This window comes from Ursus americanus, chromosome 29, assembly GCF_024610735.1.
Source record: "Ursus americanus isolate L20-20 chromosome 29, mUrsAme1.1.p, whole genome shotgun sequence".
Lineage (NCBI taxonomy): Eukaryota > Metazoa > Chordata > Mammalia > Carnivora > Ursidae > Ursus > Ursus americanus.
The window spans coordinates 11,415,025-11,431,571 of NC_142155.1; the positions used below are offsets into that span (position 1 = coordinate 11,415,025).

The window sequence follows — 16,547 nt, forward strand, 5'->3', positions numbered from 1 at the left end:
TCTATATTTAGGGGGTAGAAAAAGAAAGATGACCCAGAAAGAAGACATAAAAAGAGTAAACTCAGAGATAGGAGGAAAAAATCACAAAAAGTAATTCATTCTTTGAAAATCAATGGAAAAGAAAAATTTTAAGAAGAAAGTTGGACAGTATCATCAAACACTACAGTGAATGCTATAGAATAGAGGACACATCACCAGATTTGCTATGACTCATTCTTTGGGATCTCTAGCAACCTTTCTGAGAGCAGGCTCTGTGGAATGCTGAAGAAGAAAGGAAGAGGGGAAGGAGGAAGGAAGGAGTAGGAATTGAGGTTAGTTAGATGGTGGAACTTTTTCTTTCAAGAAGTTAAGCTATCACAGAAAGGAGAGAAGGGTATAGAATTGACAAAGGAGGGGAACTGGGGAGAGAGAGGCCAGAGAGACCAAGCCCATGAGAGTTTCACATGCATTCTAAGCCCTGAGAAGTGAAATGAGGTGCATGGAAGGGAAATCTGGCACATGGCCAGACTGTGCTGGGGAAAATCCCCTTGGCCATACTGAAGAGAACATATTGGAATTTTGTTTGCTTTGGGGTTTAATTGTTAAAAATATCCCTCTAAAGGTTGTGAAGAGGAACCAGTGTGGTAAGAAAGCAATTGAGAGTAGAATAAAACAAAAAAGAGAAGATAATCAAAGAATGTGATAATAAATCACAGGAAATGGCTTCTACTGAGGTATGAGTCAACAGAGAGGAGAAAATATCGAGAGATTTTGTTTTTGTTTTTGTTTAGTGTACGTTACCTTATTTTGTGTAGAAGAAAGCAAGCAAGGGATTGGTGATCTTTACCCATCCATGAGGTAAAGCAAAAGGGACCTTTCCAGAAATGGTGGAGTAGAAATGAACCCTTAAGGGTAGTAAGAAAGGGTTGAGAGTGGTCACTGAAAGAAAAGGATGCTACAGTGAATCAGGGAGATGAACTGGCTAGCACTGAGAAGGGTCATGCAACCCACCTCAGGGCAAGCACTGATTTACAAGGGGGAAAGCCAGTGGGCACAATTCTGGCTGGGCTTTATAATAGGAATGCTCATGAGCACAGCACTTGGGAAACAAATAGTGAGGGTGGCGTGCATGCAAAAGAGGAATTATGTGTGGGAGTTAGCCAGGTAGCTAAGTCCAACCAGGAGGGAAAATGGAATGTGGAAACAGGAGGTGTCACCACAAAGAACTATGAAAAGGCATGATTAGTGGAAAGATGGGAAGGTGTGGGTACAGAAGAGGATTTCTCAATTCCAGGATGTGACCTGGAGTATTTTAAGAATAAGAAGGTACTCATCAATTAGCAAGCAGAAGTAAGGTTTTTTTGTTTTTTGTTTAGAAAAGTGAATCTAGAGGAGAGGATCTTAGGACAAACACTATGCTGTGAAGAAAAATAAAGTAGCAGCAAAAGAGGAATCAGAACACCCTGAGGGTAGAGTGAGAGAGGGGCTATTTGTATCTGTTGGTCGTGGAAGGCATTGCCGATGAAGTGACATTTGAAAAGATCGCAGAATGAAAGTAGAGGCAAGAAGTTACCTGGAGGAAGAGTGTTCCAGGGAAAGGAAAGCACCAAGTACAAAGCCCTTGGCGGAGGCTATGCTCAGAGTGTCGCGGTACAGCAAAGAGCCCAGTGCGGCTGGAACAGAATGGATGAGGGGAAAAGTGGAAGGAAATGAGACCAGAGAAGTAGTAGGGATCTAGAGCATCCGAAGGCTTCCACTTTGCAGAAAACCACTGGACAGATCTGCAATACAGGAGGGACCGTATCTAACTTACATTTTAAAAAAGTCTTTCAGATCAAGTTTCTTATCACGATGGTATTTCAAATAGAGGCTTGGATGACAGTCACTGGGACATGGTATACAGCTATGGCTTTTTCATAGACCTTAAAAAATAAATACACATTCTTAGTTCCCAAACCCTAGAGATTCTGGCTCAGCAGTCTAACATGGGTCCCAAGAATCTATCTTTTTTTAGGTCCCTTAAGTGATTCTGATAAATTGGTCTGTGGCCTGTAATTTGGGAACTACTAGTACAATAAGACATTGCATTAAATAACTATACCTCATCCGAACTTTGACAACTAACTTGTTTTAACAGTGTGAAAATACTAAGCAGTTACTGGTTTTGGCAAAAGTCAAAAGCATTCTGTGTATATTTTATTATCATCTGCAAATTGTGTTGTATACATCTATCAGTAATATTTATAATAAATATTTTAAAAATATGTCTCATTGCTTTGTGAAGACCAGATGAGCTCTGTGTGTGTGTGTGTGTGTGTGTGTGTGTGTGTGTGTGTGTTGGGTGTAGCAAGGAAGGGTAAAGCAGGAGACCAGTTACAAGGTTATTATAATAATCCAGATGATAGGTAGTAATAGTGAAAGTGGTCAGAGTGGTTAGATTGTCAATGTGTTTTAAAGGTTTAGCCAAAAAGACTTATTTTTTTTTTAAAGATTTTATTTATTTATTCGACAGAGATAGAGACAGCCAGCGAGAGAGGGAACACAAGCAGGGGGAGTGGGAGAGGAAGAAGCAGGCTCATAGTGGAGGAGCCTGATGTGGGGCTCGATCCCACAATGCTGGGATCACGCCCTGAGCCGAAGGCAGACGCTTAACCGCTGTGCCACCCAGGCGCCCCTAGCCAAAAAGACTTATTGATCAATCGTATGTAGAAGGCAAGGAAAGCTTTAAGATTTTTGGTTTGAACTGGAAGAATGGAATTGCTTTTTGCAAAAGTGAGAAGTATTGGAGGAGAAGCAGGTTTCAGGTAAGGAGGGTTGGAGTCAAGGATTTGGGCTTGCCTAGATACAGTTTGAGATTGCTATTAGACATCCAAGTGTATTTACTAATTGTGTATATCATTGAAGAGACTGGAGATGTAAAATTAGAAGTCACTGGCAGACAGATGTTATCCTCAGCCAGAGTGCGAGATGAGGTTGACTAGTGCAAGGGTGGATGGTAAGGAAAGTAAGTACATAAATGGAGCCATGGGGCACCACAGTATTGAGAGGTTGGGGGGGGGGTTGGGAAGGAACCAGCACTGGAGCCTACGAATAGACATTAAGAGAAAAGCTCAGAAAGAAGTGTGTTGGAAAGCAAGTGAAGAAAATGTTTCAGGGAGGAAGTGATCAACTCTGTCAAATGCTACTCATAGTTCAAAGACACGGATGACTGAGAATCAAGCATTGAATTTGGCAATGCAGAGGTCAGCAATGGCCTCAGTGAGAGCTAGTTCTGTGCAGTTGAGAATTTACTGTTGTTTTTCTTTAAGATGGGAGATATTGCCAGAAATATTTCACAGATTATGGGCATAAATAAAAAATGAAAAAATTGATTATTCAAAAAAATTATGCCCCTTGCGGCGCCTGGGTGGCGCAGTTGTTAAGTGTCTGCCTTCGGCTCAGGGCGTGATCCCGGTGTTCTGGGATCGAGCCCCACATCAGGCTCCTCCACTGGGAGCCTGCTTCTTCCTCTCCCGCTCCCCCTGCTTGTGTTCCCTCTCTCGCTGGCTGTCTCTATCTCTGTCGAATAAATAAATAAAATCTTTAAAAAAAAAATTATGCCCCTGAAGAAAGCAAAAGTTAGGGGCAATGGCCTTACATAGGAGCAGGGACAGCTCTTTACTGGGAAGTAAGCAGTGTATATAGATGCAGATGCTGATAGGTCAACAGTGTAGAATTTCTGAAAGTTTTCTTCTGCTGACTTCTATTTTTCTCTGCAAAATTGTAAATAGAGCTAATGACTAAGAAGACAGAGTGGGGAAGAGAAGCTGGAGGGTTCAGGAGAGAGAAAATATTACCAGAACTACTGGTGTAGATGCTCTTAGCAAAATTCAAATGTTCAGACTTTTAGAATAAGGTGCATCTAATTTTCCGACATTTTACAAAAAAAAGAGTTTCTGGTTTTGTTATGATGTATTTTTATATTACATTTTGTTTGTAACATTTGTGTTTATAAAATGTGTACATTGGAGGGTTGAAGCTACTGGCAAGAGGAGATGAAAAGACAAAAGAAAGGCTGATAAATTGATCCAGTGAGGCCCTAAAGAAAATGAGAGGAAGTGGGATTTAGAACCCAAGTGGACGGATTAGTCTTGGATGGGAGGGAGGGGAATAAGGACAGGAACAAGTGTAAATGTGCATATAGGGAGGGGTTTCAAACCTGATAGAATTACTTTTCTCCATACCTACAGCTGAGAATGATGAAGTCCATGTGGGAAGACTAGTCAAGCTAACAAAAACAATGTGAATGAGTAGCTGTGGGAATGGGAGAGTGTGCTGCACAAGTGTGTGCCAAGGATTGCTAAGTGCCACTCAGTATCCAACTGAGATTGGACAGTATAAGTCTTGGGATTCAACAGCCCATATAGTTGTATGATTTTCTCCAACATTTCCCTGAAGTTAAAGGATAAATATCTGCTTATATGTAAGTCAGCCCCTTCCCCAAAAAGAAGCACCAGGAGAAGTGAACGTGGCTAATTTAAATGTAATTCTTGTGGAATATTAAATACATGTTCATTGATTTTCTCATTCCAGAAAAGGTTACTGAAGATCTTCTATATGCTAGGAGCAAAACTAGAGCCTGCAGTTGAATAGAAATAAGACATTTATAAAACTAACTGACAAATAAATGGAAAATGAAAATAGTGAGCCCACTGGGAAGGCAAGGAGGAAGGAGCTATAACAACACATAATAGTCATATTTTTTTCCCATGGTAGGATGGAAGCTAAGATTACACAAAGATCTGAAGACCGAGTAGGAGTCCCTTAGGGGGGAAGGATGCAGGAACTGTACCTGGGCAGAGAAAACAACATATGCACAACCCTGGAGGCAAGGGGGAGCACAGTGAGTACCAGGGACAGGAAACCTGAACGCTGGCAAGAGCAAGGACAGAGTGAGACAATAAAAATAAAGAGTGGGCCTTGAGGTCCATGTTCAGTATTTTCCCTGTACCCTTAGAGTGAAAGAAGCCACTAAATTTGTTGGCAGGAGTGTCTAGTGATGGAATTTGCATTTCCCAAAGACCATCTTGAGTGTGAAGGTGGATGTCTGGAAGTTCTGCAAGAGCCTCTAGGAGATGATAGGGCTGGGACTGGTGGGAGAGGGGGTGTGGTGATGGAGGCAGAAAAGTGAATGGATTCAAGAGACCATGGGAGGTTAATACTGTTAGTGCCTTATGGTAGACTGGATAAAAATGGTGGGGGAGGGAGAGGGGACAGAATACCTGATTTCTGGCTTGTTCAACAGGCTAGATGGTGTAGCTTTGGGAACTGGGTAGGAAAATGAGGAGTTCAGTTTTTGTCATATTCAAGTTGACGCAGTCACAGTAGAAACCCTTACATAATTTGTTTGGTATTAAAATAATCAGAATCTATACACTTATTGATGATGCTAAATATAACCTATATTCTAGCATTTGGTTCTGATATTCCATATGTGTTTTCAGATTTCGCCTTTTCTATCATCATTTATGAGCTCTATTAAATGACAATCCTCTCATCTGCAAAGAGCTGTCATGGCATGATAACATTGGGGAACTAAAAGTTAACACCATTTTATGGGTTTGGAAGTTGCAGAGGAAGGAAGAACAGGAGCATCTTATAGAAAAAGAACACTGGAGTCCTAAACATCTCAGCAGTTAACAAAGTTTCAGATTCCAGGCCAATTACTTAGCCCCTCCAAACTTAAGTTAATTCATTTTGAATGCAAGACACAAAAGCAAGAATAAATGGGTTGAATTCAAAATGTCTTCTAGTTATCAAACTTAAAAGAATTACTTGTTAACATAAAGTACACAATAAATAGCCTGGGCTTACATTCTATGTTCTTAGATTTCTGAGTTACTATATGAAGTGAGAGCTCGTCCACACCCTCCCCCCAACTGAAAAAAATAAAAAGCAGAAGACACATGCTCCAAAGTGAATAACTGAAAAGCTTAAAATAAAGGCAACAAAGTCAAGATATCTAAGAAAGAAGAGGAAAAAATGGTAATTTATGTATTATAAAAAAAACCACGATTGAAGAAATGAGTTACATATTTTTTAAAATGCCAAGAATTAGAGCCACCAAATAGAAAGTAGAATATTGGAAAAAAGAAAAAAACAGTAGAAGAAAGATAACTGTGAGGTATTGACATTGACAACAATAGAAACACCTGCAATTTAATAGCTCCTGATATGCCGTATTAAGGCAAACCAGATTTTTCTGAGTGTTGTTATTATAATCTGAACAGTTTGTAACATTTACTATTTTTTCCTGATTATTTAAATAATGCATATTTTTAAAATGTTAAAATTAAATAAAATGTAAAGAAATAACACTCCTAATTCCACTCACTCCAGATATTAAAATTTTTTAGTATTTCCTTTTACTTTTTTAAAACCATTTTGAGGATCAATAATTTTTATAAATATAAGATTGGAATAATACATAGCACACAAAGTTCTGTGTACTGCTCTGAACATTTTTTAAACCTTTATAGTAAACATTTCTATTTCCTAAATATTTTTCAGAACATTATTTTTATGCATAATTAGCAAGTAATAATATATGTATTTCATAATTTATTAAACTAATATCCCATGTTTCAGACTTTGGAGTTCCTTATTTCTCACTATTTTTTAAAAGATTTTATGTATTTATTTGAGAGAGAGAGAGAGAGCAAGCATGAGTGGGCAGCAGAGGCAGAGGGAGAGGGAGAAGCAGATTCCCCGCTGAGCAGGGAGCCCGATGCGGGGCTCAATTCCAGGACCCCAAGACCATGACCTGAGCCCAAGGCAGTTGCTTAACCGACTGAGCCACCCAGCTGCCCCTCTTACTTATCACTATTATGAATGATACAATACAATGAAAATCTTTAAAAGAGTATTTGCTTGCCTCTCTGATTATGTAAGGCTATCCTACTACAAACATGTTGCATCAAATAGCATGAGCTGCTTTAACATCTTTGTATATATTTTATTTACTTTTTATTCTAACATAATTGAGGAATAATTGACAAATAGAATTGCATATATTTAAAGCATATGATGTGATGACTTGATATACATATATGCTGAGAAATGATTACCAAGATCAAGATGATTAACACATCCATTATCCCACATTGTTAGTTAACTGTGTGCATGTGTGTGTATGTGTGTGTGTGTGTGATAAGAACACTTAAGATCTACTCTCAGCAACTTCCAAGTATACGATACCATATTATTAACTAAGGTATATAGTGTACATTAAACTCTCAGAATTTATTTTTCTAATTGAAAGTTAGAAATACCCTTTGACCTATATCTCCTCGTTTTCCTCTCACCCCTGCCCCTGGAAACCACCATTCTATTTTCTATTCCTATGAAATCAGCTTTTTTTTTTTTTTTTTAAGATGTCACATGTAGGTGATACCATACAGTATTTGTCTTTGTCTGGCTTATTTCACTTAGCATAATGCCACTGAGATTCATCCATGTTGTCACAAATGGCAGAATTTCTTGATTTTATAGCTGAATAATATTCCTCTGTGTGTGTGTGTGTGTGTGTGTGTGTGTGTACACACCTTCTTTATCCATTCATCTGTCAAAGGATATTTAGGTCATTTCCATATGTTGGCTTTTGTGAATAATGCTGCAATGATCATGGGAGTGCAGATACCTTTTTGAGATACTGATTTCATTTTCTTTGGAACTATACCCAAGAATGGGATTGCTGGATCATATGGTAGCTCTCTTTTAGTTTTTCGAGGGAACTCCATAGTGTTTTCCATTGTGGCTGCACCAATTTACATTCCCACCAACAATGCACAATGGTTCCCTTTTCTTTACATCCTCACCAACTTTTGTCATCCCTTGTCTTTTGATAATAGCTATCCTAATAGGTGTGAGCTGATATCTCCATGTGGTTTTTATTTGAAATTCTCTGATGATTAGTGATGTTGAGCATGTTTTACATGTACCCATTGGTCACTTTTATGTCTTCTTTGGAAAAATGTCTATTCAGGTCCTTTGCTTGTTGTGTAATTGTATTATTTGTTTTTTTGCTATTGAGATTTATGAGTTGTTTCTATATTCTGGACATGAACCTTTTATCAGATATATGGTTTGTATTTTCACCCATTCTATAGGTTGTCTTTTAATTTAATTGATTGTTTCCTTTGTTGCGCAGAAGATCTTTACTTTGATGTAGACCCACTTATCTTAGCGTTTGTTGCTTGTGCTTTTGGTCTGATTTTTGGTCTGCTTTCAGTTTTTTGCATGTGGATATCTATTTTTATTAAAGAAACCATCTTTTCCCCACTGTGTATGCTTGGTGCCCTTGTCAAAGATTAATTGACTGCATATGCATGGGTTTATTCTGGGCTCTCAATTCTGTTTCACCGGTTTATGTGCCTGTTTTTATGCCAGCACCATACTATTTTTATTACTGTAGTTTTGTAATATAGTTTGAAATCAGGAAGTGTGATGCCTCTAGTTTTGTTCTTTCTCAAGATTACTTGTGGTTGCATACAAGTTTTAGGGTAGTTTTTTCTATTTCTGGGGAAAATGCCATTGAAATTTTGATAGGGATTGCATTATATATCACCTTGGGTAGTATGGATACTTTAGCAATATTATTTCTTCCAATCTAAGAACATGAGCTATCTTTCTATTTACTTATGTCTTCTTCAATTTCTTTCATCAATGTCTGATCATTTTCAGGTCTTAATTAAATGTATTCCTAAGTATTTTATTATTTTTGATGCTATTGTAGATGGGACTGCTTTCTTAATTTCTCTTTCAGATAATTTGTTGTTAGTATATAGAAACACAACTGATTTGTGTATATTGATTTTGTATCCTGTAACTTTACTGAATTTATTTATTAGGTGTAACAGTGAAGCCTTTAGGGTTTTCCACATATAAGAGCATGTCATCTGCAAACAGATGTTACTTCTTCCTTTCCAATTAGGATGTCTTTTTTTTTTTCTTGCCTAATTGCTCTGGCTAGGCCTTCCAGTACTATGCTGAGTAGAGGTGGAGAAAATTTGTTAAGACTTGTTCTGTGGCCTTAACATATCTAATCTGGAGAATGGTCCATGTACACTTCAGAAGAATATATATTCTGCTGCTTGTTGAATGGAATATTCTGTATATGTCTGTTAGGTGCATTTAGTTTAAAGTGTAGTTCAAATCCATTATTTCCTTATTCATTTTCTGTCTGGATAATCTATCCATTGTTGAAAGTGGGGTATTGACATCCCCTACTATCATTGCGTTGCTGTCTATTTCTGCCTTCAGATTTGTTAATAATTGTTGAATATGCTTAAGCGCTCCAATATTGGGTACATATGTATTTAAATTGTTATATCCTCTTGATGAACTGACCCCCTTTATCATTATATAATGACCTTCTTTGTCTCTTGTTAGAGCTTTTCACTTAAAGTCCATTTGTCTGATATAAGTATAGCTACTCCTTCTCTCTTTTGGTTTCCACTTGCATGGAATACCTTTTCCTATCCCTTGACTTTCAGCCTGTGAGTGTCCCTAAAGCTTAAGTGAGTCTCTTGTAGGCAGAATATAGTTGAGTTTTTAAGTCCATTCAGCCACTTGTGTCTTTTAGTTGGAGAATTTAAGCCATTTACATTTAGAGTAATTATTGATAGATAAAGACTTACTATTGTCATTTAGTTAATTGTTTCCTGACTGTTTTATAGTTCTTTCATTTCTTTCTCCCACCCTTACTGACGTTCTTTATAAATTGATTATTTTTGTAGTGTTAGCCTTGATTCTTTGTCTTTATTTTTTGTATTTATTATAGATTTTGCTTTGTGATTACCATGAGACTTTCATAATACATCTTATAGTTTAAGCAGTCTAGATTAAGCTAATAACAATTTACTTCAATTGTATAAGAAAGTTCTACACATTTACTTAGCAGAGACAAAGGTAGAGAGAGATGATGATGAGTTGATGGGGGAACAGGCCCCCCCAACCTACCTTTTGTGGGCTAGTCTAGCATTTTGTATTTCTCTTAGTCACTGCACTCATTTTATGTTGTTACCCAGAAACACAAACACAAATGAAAATCCCAATATAGAAACCTGGAAGAATAACTTTAAGAACAACCACTTTTATTTGTTTCACCTTAAAAGCCCAGGGGATTTATATAGTGTGTCATACAGAGAGCTTTCCAAAAAACACTTCAGATACTTGTCTATCTCTTTAAAACTTCTCACTTTATGCAGCTACAAAATTTCTTCTTTCTCCCAGTCCCTTGCCTATCTATGTGCTTCCTTTTCAGCTCTGCCCCCTCCATTTTGCCACTCTGCTTGGGACCCTATCTCTTATACTCAGCCCTGGCTGTGGAATCTGATTTACCTTACTGAGGATCTTCCCTTATAGGGAACAGACTTCTGGAATTCTGGTGAAAAACTCTGCCACCTTGTGAAACACATAACTATTAGTTCAGAATCTAATTTAACTGCTAGACCAGAGGCTCCACGTGAACTAGCATTTTGTTTATATCCATCATCTAACATAGTATAGAGCATTAATATGTGTTGAATGAGTGAACGCTTAGACTTTTCTAGTGTGCAGTGGAAGGGGAAGGATTATACGGAAGGATTATTGCCAGGATAGAAAAGGAAAAAGATAGGGCCAAAGAAAAGGGGGGAAGGCAAGGGGCCATGAGTTTAGTACTGGAAAACATAACCAGCATCCTTTAGTCAAGCTGAAGAACCTCCATTTTCTGACCCGTTTCTTTCTCATCTTCCTGGAGATCCATCAACTGAGCTGTGAACATGGCAAGACCAAGAAGCCTTCCAGGTTCTCAAACACACCTCCCTGCCAGGTGCCCTCCAGTCTCTCACTAACTGCTATTGCTGTTGTTTGTCAACATCTTCCTGTGGAAAAAGATATTTGCAGATGTAAGAGAACATCCTGATAGAGACTTTCCATCTGAAATCATAAGAATTAAAAGGGCTTTGTATTCCTTTTTTTTTTTTCCAGATAAAGGTCTCTTTTATTAAGTAACTGATCTGTGTAATTGCTGAGGCCACTATATACAGACAAAAGAAAGGGAGTTTTATTTCTTGGTCTCTTCCTCCTTCGACAGAATCTTGATAATTTCCTCCTTCTGGCCCTGAAGCTGCTTTTCATAGCACTTGCATGCTTCCTTGGTCTTAGATCTGCAGGCCTCAGGCTGGTGAGCCAGAAGCTTCTTCTGAGCCATGTCTACCTTCAACTTATGGATGTGTTCCAGGAGAATCTGCTTGTTTTTGAATACGTTACCCATTACTTTCGAGAACACAGCAGTCAATCATCTTAGATGCTTGGTATCTTCTGAGTAGCTGGTGCAGAATTCTTATCCTCTTCATCCAGGTTACCTTCTCAGGCATTCAAGACTTGGCAGTACATTTTCTCTTACGAATGCCCATAACCCTGCTCTCTTGTGGACCAAAGCAGTTTTCTGGCACCAAGCCTGGGAATGGACAGTGACAGGCTTCCAGATGATCAGCCCATCTTTGATCAGTTTCTGGATCTGCTGACAGGAGTTGGCATTGGTGATTTCATTGGTCTCATTGGGGTCCAAACAGATATTTGTTTTGCCATAGCAGAGGACACTGGCGGAAAGCCTCTTCTGAAACCTGAGCATGCTCATGGCTGTGGCTGCAGTGACAAAAGGAAAGCAAAAGGGCTTTGTGTTTCAAGAGAGCCCTTTAAACAGAAAGAGGGCAGATGTCCAAGGCATTTGTGTGTCAAGAACAAATACTCATGGTTTCGTCCTTTATTGAGGTCTTTTGCATCTATGTGCATGGAGAAGAGATTCTGAGTTTTTCTTGTTAGAAAACATATATAGGAATAATTGGTGATACTCAGTTTCATCTAACTGTCAGAAAGAAAAAAAATATTCTATGTAGGGAATTCTGTTTTCTAGAAGGCAGGATTTAGTTTTTGTTTTTGTTTCTAGCTGTTGCAAGAAAAGAAGATACAATTTGTTGTGCTTTGACATTTAGTTTGACAAATACAATCATCTGAATTTAGTTTTCAGTCAATTCAACTTAATTTGTGTCTTAGAAGTCCTAAAATTGGCTTAGAAAAAGTCATCACTCCCGGCATATCCTCAAATAATAAACACAAACATATGGGGAAGAAAAGATCGCCACCACTAAATTTTTTAAAAATCATATCCCTTCTTTATCACCAGTACCAGTAAGAAATAGAACAAAATGAGCTAATAGAGGACACAATATTATGGAGTTGAACCCAGTTTGGGTGGTGAGAAGGGGTAGTTTCCTTGCATTCCCAGCTGTCTACATTCCAGAGTTAATTAGTAATAACAGAGGTATTCCCCTGAATCTAACACATGTCTTTTAACCAATTTTCTGTATGAGAAACATGTCTTTCTCCCTCTTTCACAACCAGAGCACATAGCCTTAATGCTTAAGCAGTGCCAATTATTATGCTCAAAATAAACCTCATTTAATTTAAAAAACACTTCTACCTAAATAGGATTAATATGAGGTGATATAGGAGGAAGAAAAAGGGGAAAAGCTATGGAACACAGGAGGAAATATTCTACAGCATTTCAGTTTAACACACACAGAAAAAATGAGTTATGCTTGAAACTCTGAAGGAATTTGGTGGTTAAACATCTACAGAATATACCAAACAGATTAGTCCATGTGATCACTGACACCAGTTCTTCCCAGACATCGTAATACCTCATGGAAGCTCTCAAAGATTTAAGTATATTTTCTAAATCTTAACTAGCCCCTGATATTAGTGGAAAGAAGCAGCTGCCTGACTGTGTGGGGAAAATATTAATTCAGGGTGTATTACACTGTGGCATTGTCTACTCCCCCTCATACATGAGTTTGCATTAGGATCAGCCTGTTGTAACATGAAACACTTGGCTATAATGCCTAATAGTGGAAAGACTAAATGCCTCCCAAGTGAAGTTCACATAGCATGGCTGTTATTACAAGACCTAAGCAAATCATTTCAGTAAGTAATATGCCCATGGAATAAATAACTACTGGAAAAACATATCTAGGTTTATTAACTGAGCTAATGGAGTAATATATCATGGTGACTTGGGAATCTAAATTAAAAAAAAAAAAAAAAAACTTTGTAGTGGGCTGAATGGTGGCCACAAAATAGATATGTCTATGTCCCAAACCCTAGAAGCTGTGATATTATTTTATTTGGAAAAAGGTCTTTGCAAATGTAATTAAGTATCTTGAGAAGATAATTTTGGATTATGCAGGTGGGTCCTAAATTCAATGACAAGTGTCTTTATAAGAGACATAAAGAGAAGAAATGAAACACATAGAAGAAAAGGCAATATGAGGACAGAAGCAGTGATGCAGCCGCAAGTCTAAGAATGCAGATGGCCACCAGAATCTGGAAGAGGCAAAGAACAATTCTCTCCTAGACCCGCAGAGAAAGCAGAGCCCTGCCAGCTTTTGAACTTACGGTTTACAGAACTGTGAGAGAATAAATTTCTGCTGCTTTAAACCACCCAGCCCGTGGTGATTTGTTACGGCAGCCCTGGAAAACTAATACAGCCATCTAGATTACTCTGTATTTTAAACTTGTTTGGAGAGTGAATTCCAGGTATAGAGAAAACTCCTGGACATGTCCTCAGGAGAGATGGCTTCTTATAATACAGGTTCCACCCAGAACTAACTGTGTGACCTTGAACAAGAATCTTAGCCTCCTGTTAATCAATTCCTTTATGTGCAGTTAAACTAGATGATCTTAAAGCTGCCTTCCAAATCTAAATTCTACATTTCTGGTAATAACTGATAGTAGAACACTGAATAAGGAGAAGCACAGCTAACATTTTGTAAACAGAGTCTCACACATACATACCAGATCTCAAATACACATATATACACATCCCCCCCCACACAACCCCCCCCCACACACGCACCCCACACACTCTTATTAAAAAAACTTTTGGTTTTCAGCCGGTCCTCCTAGTCGAGCTGGATAGGTACCAGACCAGCCTAAACAACCACGGAACCAGCCTGAGACGCAGGAAGACGCATCTGGATCTCTACAAATGAACATCTCCAGCGCTGAGTATTGAGGTACGAAGCGGGGAGCCATGAAACTGTGCACAGATATCGGAAGATAAACGGAAGGGGGAGGGAGCCGCCGCGTTCGGGTGCCGGGAAACGGTAGCCACTTGCACGGGAGAGCGGGCGGGGCTCTCGGTCGGCACCCGCAAAACAGCAGACTGAGACCGTGAGCCGGGTGCGCGCGCCACCAGGCATCTCGCGGAACCCCGGAATCCCGGTGCGCTCACCGGATCTAGACTGAGACCGGGAGATCCGGGAGCGCGCGCGGGGTGGCTGGCGGCTGGCGGCGTTAGAAACACAAAGGACAGAGACGCGCCGGCCCTGGAAGTGAGGGCTGGGACGCCGGGTGTGGGGCGCACATCCCGGGACGCTGCAGGGTTGAGCAGCACCAACAGAAACAGAGTTAAAGTGGCCAGAATATCAGTGGAGAACGGGCCGCAATCCTTCTCTTCCGTGACAGAGGCTGAAATTTGGCCGCTGCTGCTCTGACTCTCAGAAGAGGCACAGCAAACAGCCAGGGAAAGCCGCCAGAGAACAAAAGCCTGGAAATACCGGCTCAGGGAGTGCCCATCCCCATCCCCCCTCGCAGGGGACACGGAGACTCTATCCAAACAGGGCTGCCTGAGTATCAGCGCGGCAGGCCCCTCCCCCAGAACACAGAAGGCAGGCTGAAAAATCAAGAAGCCCACAACCTGGGCGCCTGGGTGGCGCCGTCATTGAGCACCTGTCTTCGGCTTAGGGCGTGATCCCGGCGTTCCGGAAAGGAGTCCCTCATCGGGCTCCTCCACTGGGAGCCTGCTTCTTCCTCTCCCACTCCCCTGCTTCTGTTCCCTCTCTCGCTGGTTGGCTGCCACATAAATAAATAAATAAAATCTTTAAAGAAGAAGCCCACATCCCTAAGATCCCTATAAAACAAGGGGCACGGCCTGGGACCCAGTCAATAATTTGGGCTCTGGAAACCCCGCAACCTCTCTTCATCAGAATGACAAGAAGGAGAAGCCCCCCCCAGCAAAGAAAAGACAGTGAGTCTGTGGCCTCTGCCACAGAAATAAGGGATATGGATGTAACCAAATTATCAGAAATGGAATTCAGAGTAACGATGGTCAAAATGATGAGTAGAATTGAAAAAACTATTAACGAAAAGGTTACTGAGAATATAGAATCCCTAAGGACAGAAATGAGAGCGAATCTGACAGAAATTAAAAATTCTATGAGCCAAATGCAGGCAAAACTAGAGGCTCTGACGGCCAGGGTCGCAGAAGCAGAGGAACGGGTTAGTGAATTGGAGGATGGGTTAATAGAGGAAAAAATGAAAATAGAAGATGGTCTTAAAAAAATCCACGCCCACGAATGTAGGTTACGGGAGATTACTGACTCAATGAAACGATCCAATGTTAGAATCATCGGCATCCCCGAGGGGGTGGAGAAAAACAGAGGTCTAGAAGAGATATTTGAACAAATTGTAGCTGAAAACTTCCCTAATCTAGCAAGGGAAACAAACATTCATGTCCAAGAGGCAGAGAGGACCCCTCCCAAGCTCAACCATGACAAACCTACGCCACGTCACGTCATAGTGCATTTCGCAAATATTAGATGCAAGGATACAGTATTAAAAGCGGCCAGGGCAAAGAAATTTCTCACATACCAAGGCAAAAGCATCAGAATTACGTCAGACCTGTCTACACAGACCTGGAATGAGAGAAAGGGTTGGGGGAGCATATTTAAAGCTCTGTCAGAGAAAAACATGCAGCCAAGGATCCTTTATCCAGCAAGGCTGTCATTCAGAATTGATGGAGAAATAAAGACATTTCAGAATCGCCAGTCACTAACCAATTTTGTAACCACGAAACCAGCCCTACAGGAGATATTACGGGGGGTTCTATAAAAGTAAAAAGGCCCCAAGAGTGATACAGAACAGAAAGTCACAGCCAATACAAACAAAGACTTTACTGGCAACATGGCAACATTAAAATCATATCTCTCAGTAATCAGTCTTAATGTAAATGGTTTAAACCATCCCATAAAACACCACAGGGTTGCAGATTGGATAAAAAGAAATGACCCATCCATTTGCTGTCTACAAGAGACTCATTTCAAGCCCAAAGATGCATTCAGACTGAGAGTAAGGGGATGGAGTACCATCTTTCACGCAAATGGACCTCAAAAGAAAGCTGGGGTAGCAATTCTCATATCAGATACTGGATTTTAAACTACAGACTATAGTTAAAGACGCAGAAGGGCACTATATTATTCTTAAGGGAAGTATTCAACAAGTGGATATGACAATTATAAATATATATGCCCCCAACAGGGGAGCAGCAAGATACACAAGCCAACTCTTAACCAGAATAAAGAGACATATAAATAAAAATACATTAATAGTAGGGGACCTCAACACTCCACTATCAGAAATAGACAGAACACCCTGGCAAAGACTAAGCAAAGAATCAAAGGCTTTGAATGCCATACTCGACGAGT

General features: G+C 39.8%; 1 protein-coding gene and 1 pseudogene across 4 annotated transcripts in view; both read right to left on the reverse strand.

Annotated features, from left to right (window-relative positions):
- The window catches only part of LOC123796136 (uncharacterized), a 244,053-nt gene that overhangs the window by 48,935 nt on the left and 178,571 nt on the right, over window positions 1-16,547 (reverse strand). The gene's annotated exons all lie outside the window — the stretch shown is intronic.
- LOC123796206 (large ribosomal subunit protein eL19 pseudogene) lies at window positions 5,308-13,867 on the reverse strand (annotated as a pseudogene).